General features: G+C 36.1%; 1 protein-coding gene across 3 annotated transcripts in view; it reads left to right on the top strand.

Annotated features, from left to right (window-relative positions):
• Positions 1 to 2,285: 2,285 nt before the first annotated feature.
• The window catches only part of LOC149835172 (protein DA1-like), a 38,405-nt gene continuing 20,351 nt past the window's right edge, over positions 2,286 to 20,339 (top strand). The window contains exons 1-2 of one of the 3 annotated variants that reach the window (XM_090011743.1): positions 2,331 to 2,424; positions 2,620 to 2,730. The gene's annotated coding sequence lies outside the window, so the exon portion shown is untranslated. Of the gene's footprint in view, positions 2,425 to 2,561; positions 2,731 to 20,339 lie in introns of those variants that run through there. The other 2 variants (XM_090011745.1, XM_090011744.1) reach the window with 2 other exon arrangements.

Raw genomic sequence — 20,339 nt, forward strand, 5'->3', positions numbered from 1 at the left:
ATGAAATGAGTTCCATGGGCATTAGATATCATGGAATAAACATAATCATTCTCCCAAAGCAAAGGAAAGGAAACCATCATGGAACGATTTCCCATCTTTCCAGTATTCATGTTTAACTGTCAGGTTTTAAATATTTAAGATAGATGCCGAACCTTAATAAGAAAAAACTCAAATGATCGCCCAAGTTGCTTTTCTAATCATTTAAATCTAGCTAATTTTTGAAATAGATATTTTTAACTCTTTTTCTTTAGATAACTTTTTTTTTTGAGAGGAGACTTTTGTAGACCTTTACATGTGTAGCTTTACTTAGAGGTAAATAAGTAAATTTAGAAAGAAAAATAATTAATCTAAGCAGTTACAAGAGTAATTTCTTGAAAGTTTATCCATCTATCTTACATATTTGGAAGAACGTAAATTTGCCATATGTTTGGGGGCCTGTATGTAAATTAGGTTCTTTTAAGTAAGTAAGATGCATATAACTTAAGAGGGATTCGAACCTGAGCCCTCTCTTGTTTATGAAACTTATAATAGTGTGACCTAACCGTCCGGATACGCCCTTCGACTCCACAAAACTGTTGACGGTAGCGTCCAAAGACATTGAGTGAGAGGCCATGCATATATCTACGTTTAATCTTCAAACCGGTTTGGTTGGGGTCGTGGAGCTTGCAGCTGTCAGTTAGTTCATATGGTCGATTTAATAAAAACCAACCTTTGGGTCATATTTTTTCAACCAAAAAATATCATTTTTTAAATGATGAAAATTTTGTATCTTGTCAAAAGTCGACTTTTGACTCGCCAAAAAATCCAAGTCGGATTTAACTGATGTTGATCTTCACTAAGGCCATATTTGAAAGCGAAAAATATGTAGGAAAAGTGATACAAATATTTAAAAAACCGTACAATTTTTTTTACCCTATCAAAACAAACAAAAGGTTTTTTTTTTGCTGAAAAAGTTTTTTCTAAAAAGTACACTTTATGATATGGAACATTCCTTCACCAAAGAGGTGAATGAATGTTTTTACCAAGAGAAAAAATATTTTTACACTCTCCACCGCCCATCTCACCACTACCATCACCACCACCGCCACCCATCTCATCATCATCACCACCATCCATCTCATCACTACCCACCACCCTTCTCCTCATCTCCCATTTTTTCACATTTTCCAACTCTGTTTTTATTTTGCTACACAAACTAGAGAAAAACTTTCTTTTGCAAAACTTCACATATCAAAAACTTTTATAGGCAAAACTTTTTTTTTTATATGAAAGATTTTCTCTCTTTCAAAGATACCCTAAACTAATGATATCACATCCTAGAAGTCCCATTTGATCAAACAACTTGCATCAATGAAATCCCAAGGAGGGGTACCAAGATGGGGATGAGATCCCAATTTGGCGTTTGGATGCATCCACTTAACCCCTGAAAAAAGGGATGTGTAGGGAAATCAGCCAGAAAAACATGAAACTCAACGATTCAAAAGGCTTTTAATGTTTGTCTCAGTGATTTTTGCATCCACACACCATAAACATTGCCCAAAAAACCATAAAAAAAAATCTAAACATACTTATAGAAAAATGAGAACATTTCCATGTTCATGTCCGATCTGTACGTTGACAAAAGAAGAAAGAAAAAGGCAAGGATGAAGGAAAGATAGAATAAAGAGATAAACCCCAAAAAACTCCTCGGCGTGGAGAAATCTTAAAAGCTGCCTTGTTCTCCTTTTACTAATTATTACGTTTCTCGCCACGCTGGTTGTGGATTTCTCGTCTTTTACAACTTTGTATAAGAAACAAGGATTCTCTCGCACCACTTTAACCACAAGACAAACAAAGAAGTATCTGTCACACGGTTTCTTTACTAAATCACAATGCCCTTCACAGTTGTTGTGCCATTCTCTTTTCCGTTACCTTTTCCTATGATAAGATGGATTCTCTTCTCCCACTTTCATTATTTTGAAAAAGAATTCAGGAATTTCCATCATACTCCTTTATGTAAATAGCAACTATACTCTTTTTTTTTTGAAGAGTAAATTGCAGCTGCAGCCTGTACTCAATATATAATATTATTAGACATATTAGATACTTCAGACTCGCTTGTTTAGATTGCTATTGAAGTACTTCGTGTTTTTGTTTTCACGTTGTAAAATGCATGCGTCGAGTATAGAGAGAGAGATGGGTCGTCACCTTGGCCTGATAAAAGTGCAATGTTTTGGATTTTTTTGGATTGTTGCTGTGGTGGTGGTGGGAGAAAGTCAAGGAGGACCCACGTGTGAAAGGGAGGAGAAATTTCCATGACCCCCACCTTTCGAAAAGCCTTCTTTTGATCTGGACGAGCGTAATGATGAAGCCACCTCGCTCCTCAACTCGGGGTTTCGAGTCCCCACTTCCTGTTGGGTCGCCTGTTCCACCGTTCTTCTTGAGGTGAGTAGTTTTGTTCGGAAACATTTTTTTTTGTCGCTTTTGTAAACGTTTCCTCTTCTTTTGCTTTCTTTTTATTGGTTTTCTTGGTGATATGTTTTCTTGGTTTTTCTCCTTTTTATGTGGGGGAGGTGCAGGAACGTTTGTCTCCTTTTCCCCCTTTTTCGTTTCTGAGAATTGGGTTTTGTTACCATGCAGATGATATTGATGAGGGTTGGTTTTGAGGTTAGGATTTCTTTTGGGTGGTTGGTATTGGGATAAGATTGAGTTTGTAATCGCGTGGATTATTTAGTGCTAGCGGCCAATACTGTACGTCTGTTGGGTATTGAAATATTTTCTTTCTTTCACTTGTTTGTTTCTTTCTGTTGATTCTATGATATTTTTATTGCGGTGACCTTTAAGAGTGTTTTATGTATGGAAATTGTCTTGGAACTTTGTGTTTTTTTTTTGGGTTAAATGATTGAATGGAGCATCCTTTAATCGAATAAGTAGATAGTGTATTCTACTGTAACACAAAAACTGAATGAAAGATTTTCCCGCAAGGGGGAAGTCTTTGTGTTTGTTGTTTATTTGATTTTTTTTTTCACTTTAAATGTGGAAGTTTGTGATCGTGGTTAATCATTCTATTTTGTTTGCAATTTGGTGATTGCTTCTAGGAAAAAAAAGGTCTTTCAACAATTGCCTATTTTACTGAATCTGTAGACGATTTCATAGTAACCCTATTTTGCATAATTTGAAACTAGTTTTCTTCCAGTACATAAATGCCATGAAATTGTTTTTGAGGAAATGGTATACTACTTTGATAATTATGGAAGGGTAGAGATGGGTTGGTTGCTGTTCTGATTTCTATTATAGCCAATTGGGTCAGATAGTCTTGTTTAGGTTCATGGGACTCAAATTCTATCAACATACTGAGATGATTTTACTCATATGGCAATGGGCCCCTGTATTATGCCTTGGGTGCAAACCACCCATCCCCCTTCTTCCTTTGTGAGCCTTGTCCCATGGGGTTGGTGTTAATTTGTGAACGGGTCAACCATACAAATCACTGCAAATAGGTCGATGGAAAATGAGATGCGTTCATCTATCACACTGAGGATCTTAAGTCGTGCGATGTTCCTTCAGTTAGTCATCCTTCCAAGGTTCCTTCCTTTCTCTAGCTAATTGTGTGGAGTGTCTAGATCATTGCTAATTCTGTGAATGGAATAGAGATCATTTATGAATGATATGTGACTGATATCTAGTAAAACTGAGTGTATTTGAACCATAGTCACATGTATCGACGATATTTTCAAAATATCGCGATATTATCGCTGTATTTTCAGCAAACAATATTATAGGTAAAATACCACCATATTTTGAAAATATCGCCAATTTGATAATGTCACAATATATTATCAATTATTGTTACTGTTTTTATTTATTTTCTACATCTTAAATGTGTTTTTCATTTTTTTACTTATTTCTTTTATTATATATGTATTTTATTATCTAAACATAATATCTTTTTACTTATTTTTGTTATTTTTATATATTTTTATTTTTTTTAAGCCCCGAGATTTTCTTGAGATTTATCACCAAACCTATAATAGCGCAAGAAATAGCCTCACTGAGATATAGCCGATACCGATATTTGTGACTATGATTTGCACATATTATGCTCTTTTCAGGGAATAATATCATTGTTATCAACTTATCATGTATTGTAGATATTCTGTACTCATTTTAAATCATGTGTTATCCGTGTGTGTGTGTGTGGGGGGGGGGGTACGTGTATGCATTTTATATACATACGTCATCATCATTGTTGTCTCAAGCTTTATCTCAACTGCATGGACTTGGCTTTATGCTTCCTGTTTCTCCATTTCTTCATATCCAGAGCTATGACATCAGTCAACCTACAATCTTTCATGGCCTCCTTCCTAGTATTCATTGGTTTTTCTCTTTTCCTAATTCTTTATAGTTTATACTTGCTTTGTGTCAACCTTTTTCACCAATGTTGTGGCAAGACGTCCAACCTGTCTCAAAAGAAGCTATATATATATATATATATATATATATATATATTATTTTTTTTTGAAAGTTGAAACTAATACTATCGAGTCAACCTTGTTAGCTTTTTAACATTATATTGAATGTTTTGCAAGTCAAATCTTGTAGATGTGATCCTCATATTTTATTTAGTGGTGAAGTACATGTTTTAGATTAGGAGATTTTGGTTTAGACAGGTTATTTGAAGAAATTTAAAAAGCAACAGATCATATTGCATCAGAATTCTATGATACATATATTCAGGTTTTACATGAGAATAACTCAACCCAAAGCATGTTCCCTAGTAAATAACCTTGATAAGAACATGTACAAGGTCCAGTTAAGTAAATAACAATTCTGCCTATGGCTGTTTGCTAGAGAATATGGTACTATTGATTTGTGTGGATGCATTCACATGTGTATTTTGTATGTATATGCATGCATGCATGCATGCACATATGCATAATGTCACATATCTACGAATACATGAACATAAAAGAGTTGGAATTTATTAGGTTTCATGTTATGTTACACGTAAGTGACCCCCGATTTCAGATTTTTTATGATAAATAAACACTAAAATATTTGGTGTTCATACATTCTTTTCATGTGAAAGTGAAAAAACATATTTCTTAATCTTAGCACTAGCAAGTATTATGTATATGAAGTTAACAAGTATCACAATAAAAGGTAGTGTGTTTCTTCTATGCTATCCAAATACTCATGAACCCTTAATTAGGTGAACTGAAGGTGGTTTTTTTGCCAATGGTCTTTAGTTTTGTTTAGAGATATCTGTTAGTCAAATGGTGCAAAATTGAGGAGACTGCACCCTTGTGGAAGGTTGACATTGAAAGAAGTTCCATATCTACCATCCAAAAAAATGTTGTAGAAAACCATATGCTATGCTTTATGTTTATATTTATGTATGTGTGTATGTATGTACCATTTTTGTATGTATGCATGTGTGTGCATCTATTCACTTCATTGGCATACTTTAGTGATCAAAATGTGAGGGGAAAACATGATATTCACTTGTGATTTCATCCATTCAGTCAAGTAGATAGTAGCTTTTGAGTTTTGACAAATCTGTTGCTTCGGTAAGCGTGCCTGCAGTTAACTTGTAGAAGAAGACAAGTAAAAGGAATAGATGGGAAAGAGAGGCATGGATCATGCCCTCACCCTAGGTCATGTCCTCTTTTATATTAATGAGGTAGATTACAAGAATGCCCTCAGACATGATAATAAAATACAACACACCTCTATGAGTCATAAATGACAAAAATACCCCTTACATTACAATGCACATACCCATGCCATCTCTAACAGCTTTTGCCTGTAATTAAGACAGTAAAAGATGCATTTAGATGTGCTGAGAGTTCATCAAGTCATGTAATTGATCTTCATTCTACCAATTGGTTAATTCTGTGACATAAATCATGGCTATTCATATGCCAAGCAAAGTCTCTTGCAAGTTTTAGACAACATATTTGTAATAGAATCATCTTTGCAAATTGATGAGTTACGACTCCATCATTTTGCAGTAGGTGATCTAGATGCAGTGTTATTTATCTACCAAAACCTAGATCCCCTGAACCTCTTAGCCACTTAAGCCCTATTTGGAAATGTTGAAAATGAACAATGGAGGTTTTTGCAATGGAATCAGTCTTCCAGTAAAGGCTTTTATTCAATGCCAATAACCTGAATGCTGCCCCCATCTGTACACCATTCTAGTGAAATTTCTTGCACTTTGCTGCTTTCTGTTGTGTATTGTGTTAAAATGTAAAACTGTACACATATGTATATATAATAATATTATATTATTATATATATATAAATACATTTTTCATTTCTTTCTTTTCTGTAATTTTTTTCCTTTATTTTTATTTTTTGTCTTTATGTCATCTAGTTCAGTTTGAACTAGAATGACTGTTGCTAGTCAAGTCCTGTCCAGACTTGACTAGCAATAGAGCTGTTGGACTGACACATTCCAACAGCTCTAAATAGAGCTGTTGGACTGTGTCCAACGGCTCTATTGAGTCCTCTTTCAGCTGTGTATATAAAGGGGTGCAGCCCCTCTTGTATTTTATTCCAATGCTTCTTAAGCAATTGTTTTTTCATATCAATAAAGAATACATTTTTATTTTTATTTTGTTTCCAGTTATACCCTTTTTAAGGGTTATGCTTTAGTGTCATTCTTGACACTTGCCCTTGTTAATCTAAGCTCGTGTTTCGAAGATCCCCATTTCATTTCATGGTATCAGAGCCGCGGAAGTACTAAATCTTGAGGAAAAGCTGCCTTGGTTTCCGTGCCCGTTTGCAAAAGTGTTCGCCACTTGAAGAGAAGTGTTTTATCACTTCATTAAAGAAGATTTCACATCTTGTTGTATTGTTTTTTTCTTCTTTCTTTTTCATTTTCTTTCTTATTTCTCTTCTATCCCAATTCTTTCTCTCCTTGTAATCGATGGATGACAATGATAAAGTCACCATCATGCATATGAAACTAAGCGATACGAACTATGTAACATGAGCTTCAATCATGAAGCACCATATATGGGGAAAAAGCTTATGGGGGATTGTGGATGGTTCCGATTCGGAACCTAAGCTATCTCTTACTAAAAAGGAGGGAGATAAAGAGGTCCCTCTATCGGAAGAAGAGAAAATCAAGGCTATTGCCTCATACGAGAAGAAATGGAAAGAATGGAGAATATCTCATGCGAAGATAATGTCATGGCTTATCAATAGCGTTGACATTAAAAAATGCTCAAGTCTTGCCAAATTTGATCATGCCGATAAGGCATGGGAATACCTTAAGAATATGTATTCCCTTAAAGATATTGCACACGTGTGGAACCTCCAAGAAAAAGTTCGAATAATGACACAAGGAGACAAAACTATTCGTGAATATTACAATGGGTTGTCTGAACTTTGGGAAGAACTTTCCCTTTTAGAACCAAAGTGGCATTGTGCCGAAGACATCGAGCTTCGTCAGAAACAACTCGATGCTGAACATTTTTACCAGTTTATCACTGGATTAAGGCCGGAATTTGAAACCACTAAATCGGCCCTACTTCACCGGGGAAAAATTCCTTCTATTGTTGAAACTATTGAAGAGTTAACAATGGAAGAAAATCGTCTCCGGAAAGGTTCTTTAAAAATTGAAGATGATTCCGTTTTAGCCGTGTCTAGACCAGGGAATCATGTTCGATCATATAGGCCTCCTCACTTTAACCGACAAAATGGTGACTATGATAAGAAGAAAGTTATTTGTCATCACTGTCATGAACCGGGACACTACAGGCCACAATGTCCCAAACTTAAGGAGCTGAGAGAAAAAAGAGTTGCAATTGCTGGATCGGAGCCTAAAGATCAGGATGCACCAGTTTTCATGGCCCAACTAATGGAGATTCTTCAGCCTCTCATCAAAGGTGCCTCTTCCTCATCTGAAGCTTCAACCGGCGCAGCAGCCTTATCTTTTTCTGATCTAGGTAAAATTTCTTGGCTTCTTGACTCTGGTGCATCTTTTCATATGACCCCAAATAATCAAAGTCTATCCAAATGTGTTAAAAATAAAACAAGTGTGTCAAAGGTCTTTACTGCTGATGGGACTTCTCTTGAAATAGAAGGAATAGGAAATTTTGAAAAAAATTATAAAACAAAAAATTTTTTTATTCCAGAAATTAGACATGTTCCCAAATTAAATTTAAATCTTTTATCTGTATCTCAAATTTCTGATTATGGGTGTAATATTTCTTTTTCTTCTCATGGTTGTTGGGTACAGGATCGCCAGTCAGGTAAGCTGATTGGGGAAGGCCATAGAGAAGGAAGACTCTATTACATGGATTTTTTGGAAATGCCGAAGAAAGCTTTTTGTTATAATATTCAAAAAATAGAGTTGGAACTGTGGCATAAGAGACTTGGTCACCCACATATAGCCAAAATCCAACATTTTCCAAATCTAGGGAAATTTTGTAACTCTGAATCATTTGATTGTAAAGATTGTATTCTCGCTAAAATGAAAAGATTACCATTTCAGAACAGAACCTTTTTCTCTTCAAGACCACTTGAATTAATACACTCGGATGTTTGGGGTCCTGCACCAGTAATTTCTAAAGGAGGATTTATTTACTATGTTATTTTTGTTGATGATTTCTCCCGACATACGTGGATGTACTTTCTCAAACATAAGTCTGAAGTATTTTCATACTTTCAAACTTTTCATAATATGGTTAAAAACAAGTTTCAAAATGATATTACTATTTTTCGCACATATTTAGGGGGAGAGTTTTTATCCACAGATTTTCAAAATTATCTTAAATTGCATGGCATCACACATCAAAGATCTTGTCCTTATACACCTCAACAAAATGGACTGGCAGAACAAAAACATCGCCATATTATAGAAACCATTAGGACTTTATTAATAGCAAATCAAGTCCCGAAAGACTTTTGGGCAGAAGTTGCCTTAACTGCCACCTATCTCATTAATAGGATGCCATCTTCTTCGTTACAAAATATCACTCCCATTGAAAAACTTATGAACATTTCTCCAGAATACTCTAGACTAAGAATATTTGGGTGCAAATGTTTCATATTTACTGACAAAAATGATAAACTTTCCCCTCTTGCGATTCTCTGTGCCTTTTTAGAATATGCTGAAAACCAGAAAGGTTATAGATGTTTTGACTTCAAAAATAATAAACTATATGTGTCTAGAAATGTTTCCTTTCTTGAAAAGGAGAGCTTCTTTGATTTTAGAAAATTAAAAGACGTCACTGAGTACTCCTTTTTGCTAGATCTAATATCAACATCTGATGAATATGACCTTGATTGTAACTTTGATGATGATCAAAGAATTATTGATCTTAATGTTGAAAATGAAGAAGTTCATAGAGATACTAGTATTCAATATTTCAGGCGACAAGAGTCTAATCCTTCATGTGCACTTGAAAAATATTCTAACATTCCAACTAGACAATCATCCCGAATCTCGAGGCCTCCAGAAAAGTTTGTATCATACGAGTCTTTCTCACCCACATATAGGGCAGTTATTGCATTAATTCACTCATATAAAGAACCATCCACATATTTTCAAGCAAAAAATGATATCAAATGGATAGAAGCCATGAAAGCTGAATTAGATGCACTTGAAAAGGCTTCTACATGGAATATTCAAGATCTTCCTTCAGGGAAGAAAACTATAGGATGTCGATGGGTTTATAAAATTAAAACCAAGAGTGATGGTACTCTTGAAAGATATAAAGCCCGTTTAGTAGCCAAAGGTTATGCCCAAGAATATGAGATTGATTATGAAGAAACATTTGCTCCGGTGGCTCGTATGACTATTGTTCGAACCTTGATTGCCTTAGCTTCTATCAAAAAACGATCTATTTTTCAAATGGATGTCAAAAATGTTTTTTTAAATGGAAAGTTAGTTGAAGAAGTATACATGGAACCCCCTCCTAGTCTAAGTATTCCTAAGGGTAAAGTCCTTCGCTTAGAAAAAACTCTTTATGGACTTAAACAAGCACCAAAAGCTTGGTATGATAGGTTTAGTCGTGTTATGATTGATATTGGTTTTCAATTCTGTTTAACTGACACTGCTTTATTTATTAAGAATTCTGATGCAGGGATCATTGTGCTTTTTCTCTATGTGGATGATATGATCATCACCAGAAGCGATAAACAGGGAGTTGAAACAATCAAAACACTTCTTAAATCTCATTTTGAAATGACTGATTTGGGCTTGTTGAGATACTTTTTAGGCATTGAAGTTGCTTATTCTCCTAGAGGATATTTATTATCTCAAACTAAATTTGCTTTTGATATTGTTTTCAGGTCTGGTATTACTGATGATAAGAAAGTTGACACTCCAGAAGTTGTTAATGTTAAAATGAAGATTGATGATGGAGAACTTCTTGCAGACCCTACTCCTTATAGACAGCTTGTCGGGGCACTTTCCTATCTATCCATTACCAGACCAGATATAGCACATGTTGTTCATACAGCAAGTCAATTTCAACATGCTCCTACTTCTGTTCATATGGGAGCAGTCATGCGTATTATCAGATACATCAAGTCCTCTCTTTCACGAGGATTTTTCTTATCTTCCTCCTCTTCTCTTGATTTAATTGCATATACTGATGCTGATTGGGGAGGTGATCCCAATAACAGACACTCAACCACTGACTTTTGTGTCTTTTTAGGGGAATCATTGATCTCGTGGAGGTGTAAAAAGCAGCAGAAGGTATCTCTCTCATCCACCGAAGCTGAATACAGAGCCATGACAACTACAACCATGAAAGTAGTTTGGCTCCGACGACTGCTTGCTGACATGGGAGTTGAAGCAACAAAGGTTTCACAAATGTGTTGTGACAACAAAAGTGCGATCTACATTGCCAGTAACAGAACATTCCACGAACGCACCAAACACATCGAAATGGATTGTCACTACGTCAGAGAGGAATATCTACACGGGATAATTGATCTGCCATATGTCACTTCAGAATATCAGTTAGCAGACTTCTTTACAAAGCCTCTCGCTGCTCCCCGATTTCACTTTCTCTTAGACAAACTTTCGCTCATTGTACCGTAAGTTTGAGGGGGAGTGTTAAAATGTAAAACTGTACACATATGTATATATAATAATATTATATTATTATTATTATATATATATAAATACATTTTTCATTTCTTTCTTTTCTGTAATTTTTTTCCTTTATTTTTATTTTTTGTCTTTATGTCATCTAGTTCAGTTTGCTGATGATATTGTTTTGTTTGATGAGTCTAGAGCTGGGGTCCAATGTACCGTGGTGTATGTTGTTTGCTGATGATATTGTTTTGATTGATGAGTCTAGAGCTGGGGTTAATGCTAAGTTAGAATTATGGAGACAGACATTGGAAGCTAGAGGTTTTAAGTTGAGTAAGAGTAAGACTGAATATATGGAATGTCGGTTTAGTAAGCAACGAAGTAGTGATGGGAGTGTAGTGAAGCTTGGTGAGCAAGATATACCGGTGAATGATTATTTCAAATATTTGGGATCCATCATTCAAAAGTATGGAGAAATTGATGGAGATGTAAATCATAGGATAAAGGTTGGGTGGATGAAATGGAAAAGTGCTACTGGAGTGCTGTGCGATCGTAGAATGCCATTGCGGTTGAAGGGAAAGTTTTATAGGACGACTATTAGACCCGCTTTACTATATGGTACGGAATGTTGGGCTGCCAAGAGACATCATATTCAAAAAATGAGTGTAGCTGAGATGCGGATGCTTAGATGGATGTGTGGAAATACAATAAAAGATAAGATTCGGAACGAAGAGATACGTAAGAAGGTAGGTGTTGCACCCATTGAAAATAAGATGCGAGAGAATCGTTTACGGTGGTTTGGACATATTCGGCGAAGGCCTAATGATGCTCCAGTTAGAAGGTTGGAGAAATGGGAAAATATATTAGTTAAAAGAGGTCGGGGTAGGCCTAGGAAGACTTGGATGGAGATGATAGGAAAGGATATGAATGCTTTGAACCTCACCGAGGACATGGCGTTGGATAGAAATGATTGGAGGAAAAGGATTCATGTGGAAGACCCAAAATGAATTTCTTTTTTGGTTCATATCGCTGACCCCAATTGTTTTGGGATGAAGGCGTAGTTGTTGTTGTTGTTGTTGTATGTCATCTAGTTCAGTTTGAACTAGAATGACTGTTGCTAGTCAAGTCTTGTCCAGACTTGACTAGCAATAGAGCTGTTGGACTGACACATTCCAACAGCTCTAAATAGAGCTGTTGGACTGTGTTCAACAGCTCTATTGAGTCCTCTTTCAGCTGTGTATATAAAGGGGTGCAGCCCCTCTTGTATTTTATTCCAATGCTTCTTAAGCAATTGGTTTTTCATATCAATAAAGAATACATTTTTATTTTTATTTTGTTTCCAGTTATACCCTTTTTAAGGGTTATGCTTTAGTGTCATTCTTGACACTTGCCCTTGTTAATCTAAGCTCGTGTTTCGAAGATCCCCATTTCATTTCATATTGTACTTGACATGATATCTGTTTGACACGTATATAATAGAAAGCTTCAGATGATAAAGGAAAACTTCAAGTGCACTTCTAAGTTCTGGCAGAGATGTGGCAGTGTCTTTTTCTTATTGTTATTCCAGAGTGATTGTAATTGGTTGGTTTAGTTTAACACTTAAACTTTTTTGTCTTAAGTTTCTGTTAATGAATCCAAGTCCAATAAAAACCATACATTTCTTTTTTTTAGCTTGTTTGCCTAAGGTGGACTGTTTTAAAATATTTGGCCATGGTTGTCATTATAGACAAGTGGTAATGGAATGAATACTGCAACCATCTAAAAGTTGTCACTGTTGAGGATTAATTTTACAATGTCAATGTCATGATTTTAGGAATTTTGATAGTTGATTCTGACAATTGAAGTAAATTGTTTGATAGGACAAAGGGTATCAATGGTCATCCAATGTAGTTAATTGGGACTACCTATGTCACTTGGGTATGGGTACGAGTACGGGTACAACACGGTAATTCCAAAAAATGTGGGTACAGGGACATGGCTATTATTAAAATATTATGTCTCTTTTAACTGTAAACTGAAATACCCATCAGGGGTATTGCAGTCCTTTTACTCAATAGGTGTCAGTCACCCTAATGGGCTAACATTTTTACTTTTTCTTTTTTTATTTACTTTTGCCTTTTACACCTTTTTCTTTTTACACTTTTTTTCTTTTTGACTGTTGTGAAAGGGACAGCTCCATATAGCTGTTGGAGCTGCCCCAACAGTCACAAATGTGACCGTTGGGTGCAGCTCCAACAGTCATATTGAGCCGCACCCTGTGGCTTCTTTTTGCATTATAAATAGGCCTTAGTGGCCTTTGTAAACTCATCCTTTTTTGTGAGTGCATATGCAATAACAATGCTTTTGTAAAGCCCCTCTTGGGAATTTATGAATTGAAGTTCATTTTGTTTCATGCTTTTGTGCATGTGTATCCGTGCCTTCGTGCACTTGTGAGTGTTATCCTTTGTGCCTTTGTGCACTCTTTGTATTTCTTGTATTGTGGTGTTACACACAATCTCTTTTTGTAAAGATTTTCACATGGTATCAGAGCAAGGTTGTTCGAAGAAAGAAATTGGTGTGATTCTTCTCAATATCAAGTGCCCCGGAAAACGTGCCTTCAACTTTTTGGTGATTGGAGTAGAGACTTCTTCATTCAATATTTTAGAAGATTACTACAACAAGAAAGATTTAAAATCTTATTGTGGTACGTATTCTTTTCTTTCTTCTTTCCTCTCTAATGGGTGAGAAAGATTCATTTTTCTCTTGGTTTCAAGCTAAATGGCTCAAATTATCACGTGTGGGCCGGAAATATGGAAGCTCACATCAAAGGGAAAGGGCTTTGGGGTTACATTCAAGGCTCGATTCCGGAACCAGAGCCTAAAATTAGTTTGGTTAAAGAAGGGGAAATCAAAATCCTTGAGGGAGATGAAAGAACTAATGCTCTTGAGGAATATAGTAGGAAACATGAGGAATGGGAAATGAAGAATTTCAAGATTTTGTCTTGGATTTTCTCTTCCGTTGAGACAAGGATTAATGCCAACATTATAAAGTTTAAAAATGCTTCTCAAGCGTGGGAGTATCTTAAGAAGATGTATACTTCTAGGGACTTGTTGTTAAAATATTATGTCTCTTTTAACTGTAAACTGAAATACCCATCAGGGGTATTTCAGTCCTTTTACTCAATAGGTGTCAGCCACCCTAATGAGCTAACATTTTTACTTTTTCTTTTTTTATTTACTTTTGCTTTTTACACTTTTTTTTTCTTTTTGACTGTTGTGAAAGGGACAGCTCCATATAGATGTTGGAGCTGCCCCAACAGTCACAAATGTGACCGTTGGGTGCAGCTCCAACAGTCATATTGAGCTGCACCTGTGGCTTCTTTTTGCATTATAAATAGGCCTTAGTGGCCCTTGTAAACACATTCTTTTTTGTGAGTGCATATGCAATATTGTAAAGCCCCTCTTGGGAACTTATGAATTGAAGTTCATTTTGTTTCATGCTGTTGTGCATGTGTATCCGTGCCTTCGTGCACTTGTGAGTGTTCTCCTTTGTGCCTTTGTGCACTCTTTGTATTTCTTGTATTGTGGTGTTACACACAATCTCTTTTTGTAGAGATTTTCACATGGTATCAGAGCAAGGTTGTTTGGAGAAAGAAATTGGTGTGATTCTTCTCAATATCAAGTGCATCGAAAAACGTGCCTTCAACTTTTTGGTGATTGGAGTGGAGGCTCTTCTTCATTCAATATTTTAGAAGATTACTACAACAAGAAAGATTTAAAATCTTATTGTGGTACGTATTCTTTTCTTTCTTCTTTCCTCTCTAATGGGTGAGAAAGACTCCCATTTTTCTCTTGGTTTCAAGCTAAATGGCTCAAATTATCATGTGTGGGGCGGAAATATGGAAGCTCACATCAAAGGGAAAGGGCTTTGGGGTTACATTCAAGGCTCGATTCCGGAACCCGAGCCTAAAATTACTTTGGTTAAAGAAGGAGAAATCAAAATCCTTGAGGGAGATGAAAGAACTAATGCTCTTGAGGAATATAGTAGGAAACATGAGCAATGGGAAATAAAGAATTTTAAGATCTTGTCTTGGATTTTCTCTTCCGTTGAGACAAGGATTAATGCCAACATTATAAAGTTTAAAAAGGCTTCTCAAGCATGGGAGTATCTTGAGAAGATGTATACTTCTAGGGACTTGTCCCATAAGTATTATCTTCAAAAGAGAGCGTTTAACTCTTGTTCAAGGTGATATGTCTATAAGAGAGTATTTTGCGGAACTCTCTTCAATTTGGGATGAGCTTGCCATGCTTGAACCCAAGTGGAGTGGAGAAGCCATAGAGCTTCGTCATAAGCAATTAGAAGAAGACCGATTCTTCAATTTTTTGAATGGGCTAAGGCCCGAGTTTGAGCAAATAAGATCTTCTCTCCTATCCTCTTTTACCTCTTCTTCTCTTGAAGATGTCTTAACTAAATTAAGTGGAGAGGAAACCCGTATGGGCATTAGCAAGCAAAATCCTAGTGTGCTTGCAATGTCCACAAATCAAGAAGAATGTGATGGTGTTAATGCCGTTTCTAGACCCGGTAACAATTTAAGAACATATAGACCTCCTCATTTTAAGAATCAAAATCAAGGAGGAAGAAGAGATTATAGCAAAATCTCGTGTCACTTTTGCAAAGAACCGGGTCATATCAAACCGGTTTGCCCAAAATGGAAGAAACTTTTAGCAATGGAAACTACATCTCAACCATCCAAAGAGGAATCTTCAAAAGAAGCTCTATCTCTCAATCAAATTGTGGAGGCTCTTCAACCTCTTCTAAATGGAGCTATTTTCGGTGCCGCCGTATCCACCTCTTCTCCTCCAGGTAAAACTTCTTGGCTCTTAGATTCGGGTGCATCCTTTCATATGACCCCAAACATTTCATCTCTTTCCGAGTATTCTAAAAATCTGTCACCTTTTGTTTCGACCGCGGATGGTACTTCTCTCGAAATTAAGGGAATTGGAAATTTTAAAACCCAAAACTTCTTTATTCCAAAAATTAGACTTATACCAAAATTAAATTTAAACTTGCTTTCCGTTTCTCAACTCACGGACCTTGGGTGTAACATTCAATTCTCATCTAATAAATGTTTAATACAGGATCACCGGTCCGAGAGATTGATTGGGGAAGGCTCTAGGAAATGAGACTTGTACTATGTGGACTTTCTTTAAATTCCTAAAAACACCTTTTGTAATGTGGCCCAACATAAAGACATAAATGTTTGGCACAAGAGACTTGGTCATCCCAACATTACCAAGTTATCCTATCTACATTTTGTTAAAGATCTTTGTAAAAATACTTTATCTTGTAATGATTGTATTCTTGAAAAAATGAGAAGTATACCTTTTGAACCAAGAACTATGTTTAGTAATAAACCTTTTGAAATTATTCACTCGGATGTTTGGGGACCAGCACCTGTCATATCCAAAGGTGGTTTTGCTTACTATGTGATTTTTGTAGATGATTTCTCACGATATTGTTGGATACATTTTCTCAAACATAAGCATGAAATTTTTTCATGTTTTAAAACATATCATATGATGATTAAAAATCAATTTAATAGTAATTTAAAGATATTTAGGACCGATTCCGGAGGTGAATATCTCTCTAATGAGTTTAAGAAATATCTTGAGAATTGTGGCATTGTCCGTCAAAGATCGTGTCCTAAGACCCCACAACAAAATGGTTTGGCCGAAAGAAAGCATAGGCATATCATTGAAACCACTAGAACCCTTCTCATTTCCCAAAATATTCCTAAAAATTTTTGGGCCGAAGCGGCTCTTGCTTCCGTCTATCTTATCAACCGACTTCCATCCAAAAATTTAGATAAAATTTCTCCCTTTGAGATTCTATATGAAAAAGAACCTGATTATAATAGGTTGAGAGTTTTTTGTTGTAAGTGCTTTGTTCTTACCGATAAAAATGATAAACTCTCACCAAAAGCCATTCCTTGTGCTTTCCTTGGCTATTCGGAAACTCAAAAAGGATTTTGATGTTATGACTTTAAGAATGATAAATTATATGTTTCAAGGAATGTAACTTTTTTGGAAATTGATAGTGGTTTTGAAAAAAATGAATCTCATTTAGAAAATGCCGATTACTCCTTTCTTTTTGACCTTTTATCTAAGGATGATGATATCTCTAGTGATGATGAATCAACATATAATAGTGAAAATGAAATGGTTGTGATCAACAATAACTCTAACCCTTCTACCCCTCAAGAAGAAAATGTATCTAGAGAACCCATCACTTATTCGCATAAAGATAGAAACACCTTTAGGAGTGCTATTGAACTATATAGTGAACCTAGTGAGACTATTTCCACTCATGATTCTCATCCTAGGAGAACTGAAAGAACTAGAAGGACTCCCTCTAGATTCGTATCTTTTGATTCTTTCTCTCCTAAATATCGAGCTTGTTTGAGTGTCATTCACTCTTATTTTGAACCAAAAATTTTTGGAGAAGCCAAACAATGTACTGAATGGAGAGAAGCCATGGAGAGTGAACTCAAAGCTCTTAAGAAAGCTAACACTTGGGAATTTCAATCTCTTCCCAATGGCAAGAAAACTATAGGATGTCAATGGGTGTTCAAGGTCAAGACTAAGAGTGATGGTTCTCTTGAAAGGTATAAGGCTCGTCTTGTAGCTAAAGGGTACATTCAAGAATATGGGATTGACTATGAAGAGACATTTGCTCCAGTAGCTCGTATGGTTACTGTCAGATGTCTTATCACCATTGCTTCAATTCGAAAATGGAATATTTACCAAATGGATGTCAAAAATGCCTTTTTAAATGGAGATCTTAATGAAGAAGTTTACATGGATGCTCCACCTGGTATGGAAATCCTTAAAAATAAAGTTCTTCGTCTTCGTAAAGCTCTTTATGGACTGAAACAAGCACCCAAGGCTTGACACGATTGATTTAACAATGTAATGATTGAAAATGGTTTCACTTCATGCTATACTGACACTGCATTGTTTGTTAAGAAATCTGATGCACGGATTGTTATATTATTGTTATATGTTGATGATATGTTAATAACAGGTGATGATATCAAAGGAATCAAGAGCATCAAATCTATTTTGACTTCAAAATTTGAAATGTCAGACTTAGGATTTCTGACATACTTTTTGGGAATTGAGGTTGCCTATTCTTAGAGAGGCTATTTTTTGTCTCAAACTAAACTTGCTTGTGAGATTCTTGATAGATCAGGAATCACAGATGACAAGGTCTGCGAAACTCCTGAAATAGTAGGTTCGAAGATGAAGATTGATGATGGGATACTTTTAAAAGATCCCACACCTTACCGGCAACTGGTTGGATCCCTAATTTATCTCAGCATTACCAGGCCTGATATTTCTCATGCAGTATATGTTGCTAGTCAATTTCAACATGCACCTACTACAGTCCACATGAGCGTCATCCTTCGCATCATCAGATACATAAAGGGTACAGTAAACAAGGGAGTATTTTTATCTTCTACGTCTGAATTAACTTTAATTGCTTATACTGACTCTGATTGGGGAGGTGACACAAATAACCGTCACTCCACCACTGGTTTCTGTATTTTTTTAGGTGAATCATTAATCTCTTAGAGATGCAAGAAGCAGCAAAAAGTATCGCTTTTATCCACCGAAGCTGAGTATAGAGCCATGGCATCTACTACCATGGAGATTGTTTGGATTCGCAACTTGTTGGAAGATATGAATATTCAAGTTCAAGGGCCCACAAAATTATGTTGTGATAATAAAAGTGCAATCTACATTGCCAAAAATCACACATTTCATGAGCGCACGAAGCATATCGAGATGGACTGCCACTATGTTCGTGAAGAATATTTAAGAAAAACCATTGACCTTCCTTATGTTACATCAGAATATCAACTGGCAGACTTCTTCACTAAGGCGCTGTGTTCTCCAAGATTTAACTTCCTTCTTGGCAAACTTTCGGTCGTGACACCCTAAGTTTGAGGGGGAGTGTTAAAATATTATGTCTCTTTTAACTGTAAACTGAAATACCCATCAAGGGTATTTCAGTCCTTTTACTCAATAGGTGTCAGCCACCCTAATGAGCTAACATTTTTACTTTTTCTTTTTTTATTTACTTTTGCTTTTTACACTTTTTTTTCTTTTTGACTGTTGTGAAAGGGACAACTCCATATAGACCGTTGGGTGCAGCTCCAACAGTCATATTGAGCTGCACCTTTGGCTTCTTTTTGCATTATAAATAGGCCTTAGTGGCCCTTGTAAACACATTCTTTTTTGTGAGTGCATATGCAATATTGTAAAGCCCCTCTTGGGAACTTATGAATTGAAGTTCATTTTGTTTCATGCTGTTGTGCATGTGTATCCGTGCCTTCGTGCACTTGTGAGTGTTCTCCTTTGTGCCTTTGTGCACTCTTTGTATTTCTTGTATTGTGGTGTTACACACAATCTCTTTTTGTAGAGATTTTCACACTTGTCCCATAAGTATTATCTTCAAAAGAGAGCGTTAACTCTTGTTCAAGGTGATATGTCTATAAGAGAGTATTTTGCGGAACTCTCTTCAATTTGGGATGAGCTTGCCACGCTTGAACCTAAGTGGAGTGGAGAAGCCATAGAGCTTCGTCATAAGCAATTAGAAGAAGACCGATTCTTCAATTTTTTGAATGGGCTAAGGCCCGAGTTTGAGCAAATAAGATCTTCTCTCCTATCCTCTTTTACCTCTCCCTCTCTTGAAGATGTCTTAACTAAATTAAGTGGAGAGGAAACCCGTATGGGCATTAGCAAGCAAAATCCTAGTGTGCTTGCAATGTCCACAAATCAAGAAGAATGTGATGGTGTTAATGAAAGAATCTGAATAGGGCTTCAAGATGAAAGAATCTGAATAGGGCTTCAAGATAGTGCGCCTTCAAGCTTTGGAGAATAGCCTTCAATCTGAAAATACAAAATAAAGAGAAGAGAGGAGAGGGGGGAGAAGAGGAGGATACCAAATGGAAAGTAGGGCACGTTAAAAGTATCGTGACCCTCTCTTAATAAGATATATATAGGATCTAACACTACTAAACAAAATACATGAAAAATATACAGGATTACAAGTATGCCACCGCCCAAGCATGGGGAAAGCATACGCTCGGATATGGATCCAATATCGGATCCATATCCGATACAAATACAATTCTAACATCCCCCCTCAAGTTGTGCATGAGTTTTCATCATGCCCAACTTGTTCTTCAAATGCCAAAACTGTGATTCAGTGAGTCCTTTGGTGAAAAGATCAGCAACTTGTTCAGAAGTATGTATAT

The sequence above is a fragment of the Nuphar pumila genome, chromosome 6 (genome assembly GCF_984573655.1).
Source record: "Nuphar pumila chromosome 6, dmNupPumi1.hap1.1, whole genome shotgun sequence".
In the NCBI taxonomy this organism is placed as follows: Eukaryota; Viridiplantae; Streptophyta; class Magnoliopsida; order Nymphaeales; family Nymphaeaceae; genus Nuphar; species Nuphar pumila.